Source organism: Indicator indicator, chromosome 17 (genome assembly GCF_027791375.1).
Source record: "Indicator indicator isolate 239-I01 chromosome 17, UM_Iind_1.1, whole genome shotgun sequence".
In the NCBI taxonomy this organism is placed as follows: domain Eukaryota; kingdom Metazoa; phylum Chordata; class Aves; order Piciformes; family Indicatoridae; genus Indicator; species Indicator indicator.
The window spans coordinates 19,837,503-19,846,682 of NC_072026.1; the positions used below are offsets into that span (position 1 = coordinate 19,837,503).

At 40.8% G+C, this 9,180-nt stretch overlaps 1 long non-coding RNA gene across 1 annotated transcript; it reads left to right on the plus strand.

The window, feature by feature from the left end:
- The first annotated feature begins 331 nt into the window (after nt 1-331).
- On the plus strand, nt 332-5,320 carry LOC128972444 (uncharacterized). The gene is made up of 3 exons (XR_008489270.1): nt 332-562; nt 1,464-1,552; nt 4,380-5,320. It is a non-coding gene; the product is annotated as an uncharacterized LOC128972444 (long non-coding RNA).
- The last annotated feature ends 3,860 nt before the right edge of the window (nt 5,321-9,180 follow it).

Genomic DNA, 9,180 nt, shown 5'->3' on the forward strand with positions numbered 1-9,180 from the left:
GATGGATTGTTCTACATGTTCAGCATCTCATTCTTTAAACAGAATTTTGCTTGTTATGTGGAGGGTGGTGGGGATATTCCACATGCAGTTCAGTTGTGCCTAGAATGTGAAGTCGCAGTGTTCCCAGTACAAAATGCCTTCAGATCCTTGTGTAAAGAAAAATAGAGGATATCGTTCACTTAACCTGAAAAAGCAACTGGATAATACTATTTTCTGCCTTTCTGCTGTTACATGGGGAGTTTGAAAAGATCTCCCATCCAAATAAATCCATGTACATGTAAGTCAGCTCCAGAATACTGTAAAAAAAAAAAATAAAAAAAAATTGACCAATTCCATCAAAGAAGCTGCAAAACGATGCTTACTCATACTGTTTCAAATTTTTGCAACTCTGTAGTGTTTCACTTTTAAAGGAACATCTTTGATTCCAAAGGAGAAAATAAGATAAGCAAAGAAGTCTTTCTCTCCAACTTCTCAAAGGCTTATGGCTTCATAAAAACAAGTGAATCTTTCAGCATTCCACAGCTGATTTAAAGCATCAAATGCCTGTGAAACAGCAAAGATGGTAAGCAAAGCAAACTAGTTTTTCAGTCTAAGTCAAAATTGAACCACGTTACCTTCCTCTAGTACAGTAAGACAAGCTGCACGTCATAGCAATGGAAGTGCTGTCTAGATTAATCAAAAAAAAAAGGAAAAGAAATGCTCCAATCCATTAGAACTTCTCCAAATTCAACATTGCCTCTTGGATAAAAAGCATTTGTGGCACCAATTTTGAACATAAAGACAATGCAGCTCTCTGTAGACAGATTATTGTAAAGTAGGGTTGGGAGGGGGTATTTTGAGCCCAGTATCTGTCAGTGAAGATGCTTTAGAGGCTGCCCATGCTGTATTTTAACAAATTAAAGCCTCATGAAAGCAGGAATTGGTTTAGATTGAGACTTACCAGCTCAGCTGTTGGGAGTTTGAAGCAAGCCATTGCAAAGTTGATGTTTAGTTGGATGCCTGACTCTGTTTAGTTTGACACTGCATTGCAGGGATATCCTAGTACATGTGGCAAAACCTGTGGCAAGTTGTTATGACTCGGGTAAAGCCATGAAGTTCAAAAGATGCTCTTGAATATAAGACGTGAAGACCTCCAACTAAAAAAACAAAACAAACCACAAACAAAAAGCTTTGTACTACTGCTTAGTTCTCAGTAAATACTGTTGTTCAACTTAAGGATTTAACATGGCAGTGCACCATTGAAAAAGGAATGAGAATCCATAAGCCATGCAACCTGTCACTAAGCCATTCCAGTCCATTCCAAGCCAGTGAATCTTCCACCACTTAAAAGAGAAGTAGTAAACTTTCAACAGAATAATCTGCAAACCTAAACTTGTGACTTTGGAAACGGGGAAAGCTCTATAGGTTGATATGTGCTGCAAAATGTACTTTTCTCAATTTGTTTTATCTTCTCTTGGTTTCAGGGTGATAACATCTAGAGGATACTGCTGAAGTAAGGCTGGTTCATCTGTGCTGATGATGGAGATGAATGGTGCCTGTACCAATACATAAGGTAAATACTCAATTGGTGTAATAGCTGAAAGGAAGATTTCTTATGTTTCTGTAATGGATAGATTTGGATGGGCGTTCTTTGTGGCAAAATACTGTTTTTGTATGAGTTTTGGAGGAGGAGGTTTAAGTAGGCTTTTTTAAGCCTAGCAGGTTAAAAAGGATAGTGAGCGATTTCTCTGTGGAATTTGATCCAATCTGGGTATGGCTGAATATAGAATATGGTTACACTTTAAATCAGTCTAGAAATGGTTAGAAGACCAGATCATAAAAGCACGAATTGGAATGATAATCGTCAGTATAGACGTCTTAATCCTGTGAAGCGTGTAGAACTTGAAATTTAGTGATTGTACTGAGCGTAATCTTTGATTACTAATTAATCTCTGTAGAGGTCCTTGGATTAAATTTACAGGCATCCAGAAGTTTCCAACTTCATAGTCAACTGTGTTTCATGGCTTTGAAGCCTGCTCTATTAAAATGTTTTCTCAAGTAGACATGGGTGCAACTGTCTTCAGTCTTTATGTGGAAGAGTGACTGTCTCCTGTTTCCCTGATAACTCCCCAGGAAAAAACAAAAGTGGTAGTGGCTGTCAAGCTAATACAGCTTTCCAAAACCAAGTTTTCTACTTAAGAGGAAGTAATTTCCATTGTGTGCAAAGCCTGTTCAAGTCTGGTATAATGTGAAGGATAGGGGTCGGTGACTTTTCCCAGGGAAGTGTTTGTGTGAGAAGCCTGTGTGCTTTTAATGTAACGTTTAAACTAGTTTTCAAACTACTCTCTAAGAACATACTTTGCTGCTAAGTACTGCTTTTGAGAACCAGCTTTAGTGAAAAGGAAAAGCTCTGGTTGCTAAAGTGTTACTCCATAGAATGGTTTAGGTTGGAAAGGGCTCTTAAGGATCATCCCTGCCATGAGCAGGGACACCTCCAACTAGACCAGCTTGCTAAAGGCTTTCTCCAGCCTAGCCTTGAACAGCTCCAGAGAGGGGCCATCCACAATCTCCCTGGGCAACCTGTTCCGGTGTCTTCCTATCATCTAAAGAATTTCTTCTTAATCTCCAGTCTAAATCTCCCCTCTTCTAGCTCAAAGCTGTTATCTTTATCACTGCAAGCCCTTGTAAAAAGCCCAGACCACTAGATTGTATTTCAGATCAAATGCAGAACCATCATGAGTATGTTGTAAGTCCAGCGAAGGGTACAGTTAACATAAAAGCTGTTAGCTAACCAACTTCTTTCTCTGCTGGTTGATAAAATTTCAACCAATAAAAAGCTTTGCTTTCCTTATCTTCCCATTCCTCTTAGGCATGACTGTTGAAATCCTTAAATTTGAAATGCTGCTGGAAAGGACATTGTTTGAGCTCTATTCAAAAATTTAAAAAAAAACTAAACATTTTTCATTCAAAAGTCACTTTTCATTCAAAAAATCACTGATGTCAGTAGTATGGTAGCAAAGTGGATTTAGGGAAATCTGTCTAAAAGTAAGTTGTCTCTCACTCTCCCACTAACTTGAAAAACGTAAATAGGAGTCCAAATTTCTGTTTTGAGACTGGTTGGAACAGGCTTCCCAGGGAAGTGGTGGAGTCATCATCTCTGGAGGTGTTCAAAAAATGTGTGGACATGGCACTTTGGGATATGGTTTAATGACCATAGTGGTGTTAGGACTTGATGATCCTAGAGGTCTTCTCCAACCTTAATGATTGCATTCTATGATTCTTCTAATAATAACAAGATGGAATGATGTCTTTAATGTGCAGTATGCTAGATGACTTCAAAAGGTCTTGCTAATCATCCTATTAGTTGTGTCAGAATGTTTCCAAGTGTTCTAATATGTGTGTGCTTCAGCTCTATACTAGCTGGGAAGCTGAAGGTTCATTACCCTTGGCAATTAAAAAAGCTTCCCTCCTTGGGAAAATTGCTTTTTTCTCAGTTCATTAGACCATGGCTTAATGGTGGTACAGGATCATGTTGAAATTATTACAGATCCTAAAAACAAAGCATACCAGATACTAAAGACAAAGCATACCAGATACTCAAGATAAAGTACATTTTTCCATCTGACCATGCAGATTACAAACATTTCTAAATTATTAACAGCTATGGTGCTAATGTTAGTTTAGGGAGCAGAAAACAGAGTTTTGAACTCATGGCAGGAAAAGTAATTCTAAATTCGTGAAAAAAGAATGTCTTTTTACTCATTCAGCAAGCTCCCCCCACCTCTTGATCACTAGTTTTATTTAGCTTAAAGCACAGGATTATTTACCAGTGTGTATACCAGTTTGCTACTGGAATCAGATGGTCAGGAATCAGTGGGATTTTGTGCAGGGAGAGTTTGGAAGGGGAGTGTGCACAGGAATTGCAGAGGCTTAGTTTTTGCTCTGGAGACTGTTGTACCAGAAGTGTGCATCAATGCAATTAGTCCTCAGTTCTGACTATGTTGTTAATTACTGATGTATTTTCATCCTGTTGGGACAAATTGAATGTAATGCAAATAGAATCACAGAACTACTTCAATTGGAGAAGACCTTAAAGATTCCTGAGTCCAGCCATCAACCCAATAGAACAGAATCATTAAGGTTGAAAAGATCTGTCTCTAAAATTGTCAAGTTTCACCATTAACCCCACACCACCGTGGCCATTAAACTGTGTCCCAAAGTGCCATGTCCACATGTTTCTTGAACATCTCCAGGAATGGCAACTCCCACCCCCTCCCTGGGCAGCCTGTTCCAGTGCCTGACCAAACACATGCATTGTGGGTGTAAAAACAACTCACAGGTTACTAGGAGTTTTGTCTCTTGTTTCTGAGCCCATGCTAACTTTTGTTTCCTTTTTGCAGTTAATGCTGACTAGAAGGTGGCAGTGCAGCAGTGGATATGCGTTGGAGAGCTGAAGGACAGCAAAACACAACTGATAACAGCTTGGCTTTTGCATTGGTGTTACCCACTATTGGATTTAGAGGATTGTGTTATCATTCAGGAGTTGCCTTTGAAAGTAGCACTACTAATCTCTTGGAGAGAAATTCTCAGGTAGAAGTCAGTTGCTGTCTGCCATAGGTAATACCGTCCAAGAGCCAAGAGTGAGCTTTGTTTGAGTCAGTAGACATGGCATCACTGGATCTGCAGCAGAAGAATCATTGCCCTTTACATGAGGGGTTTCCTTTTCTGTGGGGAAAAAAGAAGAGCAAGTTATATAAATGTGAGATTTAGTCCTCTAAAATACAGAGAACTCAATTGTTTCAAATTCTTCTTTGCCAAGAAACCATGAAAAATTTTACTGTGTTGTTATATTAACAGTGTTATAATTGCCCAGGGTGCCTGGGTGAGAGGAAGGAAGTGTGGATGTACTGAGATGATATTCATAATAGATCCCCAGAACAATTAGTGGTGGTGTATGTACTAGCTCCAGACAGCACTGCATCTCTTAGTGCAAGATATTTCCTTCAAAACTTTGCCTTGGTTTTGATGCATTTTTATCTTGCATGTGCCAATGTGTGTGAGAGGAATCTTCAGGCACTGGTATTTCTTGTAGAAAATGTAACTTCAGATTGAAGTACCTAAAGCAGATTTATACTGATTTCCATGGTAGGGATAAACTGACCTTGTTTAAAGAATGCTCAGTTTGTAATCAGAAGCTAAAGAAAACAAAACTTACGTACCCTGGCTAGGGATTTAAAACTACCTTTTCATTTTGGGCTAAGAATATCACTTCAACTTCAATTTCGGACTGCAGATGGTAGGAGTAAGCCTGCTTCTATGTAGCAGATGGGTAGAACTGCAGTATTTCCTTAGACTAATAAATGTACTGTTAAACAAGCACTATGAGTTTTGTTGTTTGTTTTGGATTTTTAATTAAATTTCTACTCGAGACACTTGCATGGTGGAAAAGATGACTAGTGTTGGATATTGATGGAGGTTTATTGTTTTGAAGCAGGCTCAGAGTGCATCTTGTGCAGAAAGAATAATATGCTGTAATGTTAAGAGACTCCTTCTTAGCAGTACTTCAGAGTTCGGGTACTGTGGTTTAGGCTGAATTGAAATACAATGTCAACATAGAAGCTATCATAGAGAAAAAGATTGATACCTGCCTAATGATGAAAAATGGTAAATGATGCTAAATTATGGGCTTGTACATTAGCTCATGCACTGACTCAGACTTCATCATTCCAAGCCATTAGTTTCAATATAGATCCTACACCAGAAAACTACTCCAGCCTTCTCCTTGGTGTTGGGTGTTTTCCCTCTATGCTGAAAAAAGAGCAAGTTACATACAAGGGAGAGGCTTTGAGGAGAAGCATTTCAGAATATTTTCTGAATATCAGAACGCTGTTCTTAACCTGCTGCTGTGACCATGCTGTTAGGGATATATGTGCCAGCAGAGGCATTGGGTGTGGACCACCCCTCACCTTTTCTGTTTTTCAGACAATCCCATGCTCTGCAGTCCTCAGTGGTGTAAATCAGGCTGTGAGGAAGAGGGTATTTGTGACTTGAGGGTGAAGGTTGGCTCTGCAAGAGATGAGTGACAGTTTTCGTTTGTCCCTGTCAGCAAATAAAGTTAGAAGTGTTGGCCAAACACCAGACCCGAAACTAACCCTTGCTTGGTAGCTATACTATCATTCCCTGGCTGTAACACAGGATTAATTTTAGTGTAGGGGTGAGTGAACAAGTTGAGACATTTTTAGATGGGCTCCTTCTGAAGGATGTAAGGTTGGCCTTGAGGTAACAAGTCAAGAGATGCTTTACATTTGGGGGCTTGCTGAATATGCATGTCTCAATGTCTTTCAAGAAAGTGGGAAGTGTTTTCCTTCAGTTGTAGTTGAAACCATGAACATCTGCTTGGCTGCAAAGAGCTGCATATGATGTAGTCTTGAAACTAACTCTGCCTAGCCACAAAAAATGATTTGCTTTAAAGGAGAAGGTGAAGTACCCTGCTGTGTTCAGGGTCGTAATGCTGAGTGTAATGGAGCACGGGTGCAGTTTTCCCAGTTGTAATCTTGCTCTTGCCATCACAAACCACTATGTTGTGATGAGATGGCTGAGGTGGATGTTTTCCATGTGCAAATGTTTGTCCCCAGTAAATAGAGCCATGGACAGTTTTGTTTGGAAGAGATCTTTGAGGTCATCAAGGCCATTTGTTAACCCAATGCTGCCAGGTCACCACTAAACCACGTCCCTCAGCACCACCTCTCAAGCGTTAGCAGTTTTCCTGCCTACTACAGTCAACATGCTATGGACTGCAAATACTCCTACAAAATACTAGTGCTCTTGAGAAGTCAAAAACAACCTCCCTAAAATTCTTTATAACTGGTCATAAATTTGAAACATTTTGCGCACAGATGGTTACAGATTTGCTTCAGCAGCTGGCAGTGAGTTTTGTGATGCAGCTTTAGCCAGCTCTGCTGCTCATGCTGGCTGCAGCTATGTGTTGCTTGTATTTGCACACAACTCATCCCTACATCACTGTAAAGATCCAAAGTCTCTAACCCTAAAATGGCAGCTCATGACTTCTTACTGGTGGCTCTTAAAACCTTAGGTAGGTCCCAGTTCCAAGACCTTGGAAAGTGGAGATGTAAAACCATGGATGCGTTTGTATGGCATTTGTCCTCTTGCTGTCCTGGATCTCCCTACTCTTTAAATGATTAGCCTAAGCAGCTTTTGAGAGTGCTGATGTCCTGAGAACAGTTGTTTCAAGTAATAGGGTTAGGAGTTGGCTCAGAATATTGTCACCAGGAAATTCTGCTCTTCAGGATAATTTGTTCCTGGTGTCCTGATGCCAAATTCTTTGGCATCGTGAACAGAATTGCTTCATTTCCATCTGTTCTGGTGAAGGGCTAAAAAAGAAGAAAATGGGAAGATGGTTGGATATTTCTAAATGGATGTGATTAACAGTGGTGGTTAATCTGTCACCCCAGAGCAAGATGAAACATGAAAAATCCATGCACTGGATCCTGATACTCCATGGATTGGATCCTGACAGTTCTGGTGTCCTCATTATAAGGAGAACACAGCTGTCAGAGCAAGTCCAGAGGAGGGCCACAAAGATGATCCAAGGGCTGGAGCACCTCTGTTGTGAGGACAGGCTGAGAGAACTGGGGTTGTTCAGCCTGGAGAAGAGAAGGTTCCAGGGTGACCTTAGAGCTGCCTTCTAATACCTGAAGGGATCCTGCAGGAAGGCTGGAGAGGGACTTTTCATTAAGGGTGTCTAGCAATAGGACTAGGGGGAATGAGTTTAAGGTGAGGGAAAGCAGGTTTAGACTGAATTTTGGGAAGAAGTTCATCAGCACGAGGGTGGTGAGACTGTTCAAGGCCAGGTTGGATGAAGTCTTGAGTAGCCAAGTCTAGTTGAGAGATGTCCCTGCCCATGGCAGAGAGGTTGGAGTAGATGATCTCTCAGGTCCCTTCCAACCCAAACCATTCTATGGTTTTAACAGGAGAGGTGAAATAGTGGGGAAGTTTCTTAGCTTTAGAGGCCTTAAATTTAGGAACTTTTCAAAGTCATGCAGGTGTTTGTTTCCAGAGATGATCATCTTTCAAAAACCCATTTTGGCTTCTGTGTGCACTTCCAGAAATTGTTGAAACAAAATTTCACAAGAATGCACAGATCAGAAGTTGTTTTCTAAAATTAGATTTTTTAAACCTCGATTTCTAAAAGGCAATCTTACTAACTGGTTTCCCACATTAAAATATGTTGGTTTAAAGGTAGTGTGATATTTCCCTCCAGTCACCTTTAGTATGAAGTTCAAATTTCATGCTGCATCATACCTCATTTACAGTTCTAAGGAGGAATTTGCATTTCCTTGGGGCAACAGCCACAAATTAAGGCCAAGTTTACCAGGTGATGGGATGCAGACTGCCACAAGGAGGAAGGCACTACATGAGATGTTATTGGTGGGAAAAGTATCCACATGAAATATTTTCAATAATACCGAAAATCATAGAATTGTTTTGGTTGGAGAAGATCTCTGAGATCATAAGAGTCCAACACCACCATGGCCATTAAACCATGTCTCAAAGTGCCATGGCCATACATTTCTTGAGCACCTCCATGGATGGTCACAATACCACCTCCCTGGGCAGCCTGTTCCAATCCCTGACCATTGCTGCAGCAAAGACATTCTTCCTGAGATTCAACCTAAGCCTCCCCTGCCACAATAAAATTTCAGGCCACTTCCTCTCATTCTATCACCTGGTACTAGGGAGAAGAGACCAACTCCCACCCTCACTCCAATCTCCTTTCAGGTAGCTGTAGAGAGAAATGAGGTTGCCTCCTCAGCCTAAACAACCCCAGTTTCCTCAGCTGTTCCTCAGCAGCCCTGTTGTCCAGACCCTTCCCCAGCTTTGTTGCTCTTCTCTGGACCTGCTCCAGCAACTCAAATGTGTAGTTCAAGAGCTGCGTTTGCTGTCTCTCTTTTATGGAGCGCTAGAAACTCTTTTTATCACAAATAAAAGTTTCTTACCGTAGAGGAACAGTACTTCTGGCTCTCAAGGTCTGGTGAGTTTTTCTGTTGAGCCAAAAAAAAAAAAAAGTTTCACACTTGAGCTGTGCAAGCAGCAGTAGAAGCAGGAAGATGTAATCACGGATGTGGGTTCCAGCAAGCTGCTGCACAGGAGAACCGCGCTGGTGGGCACCGCTCTCCCAAG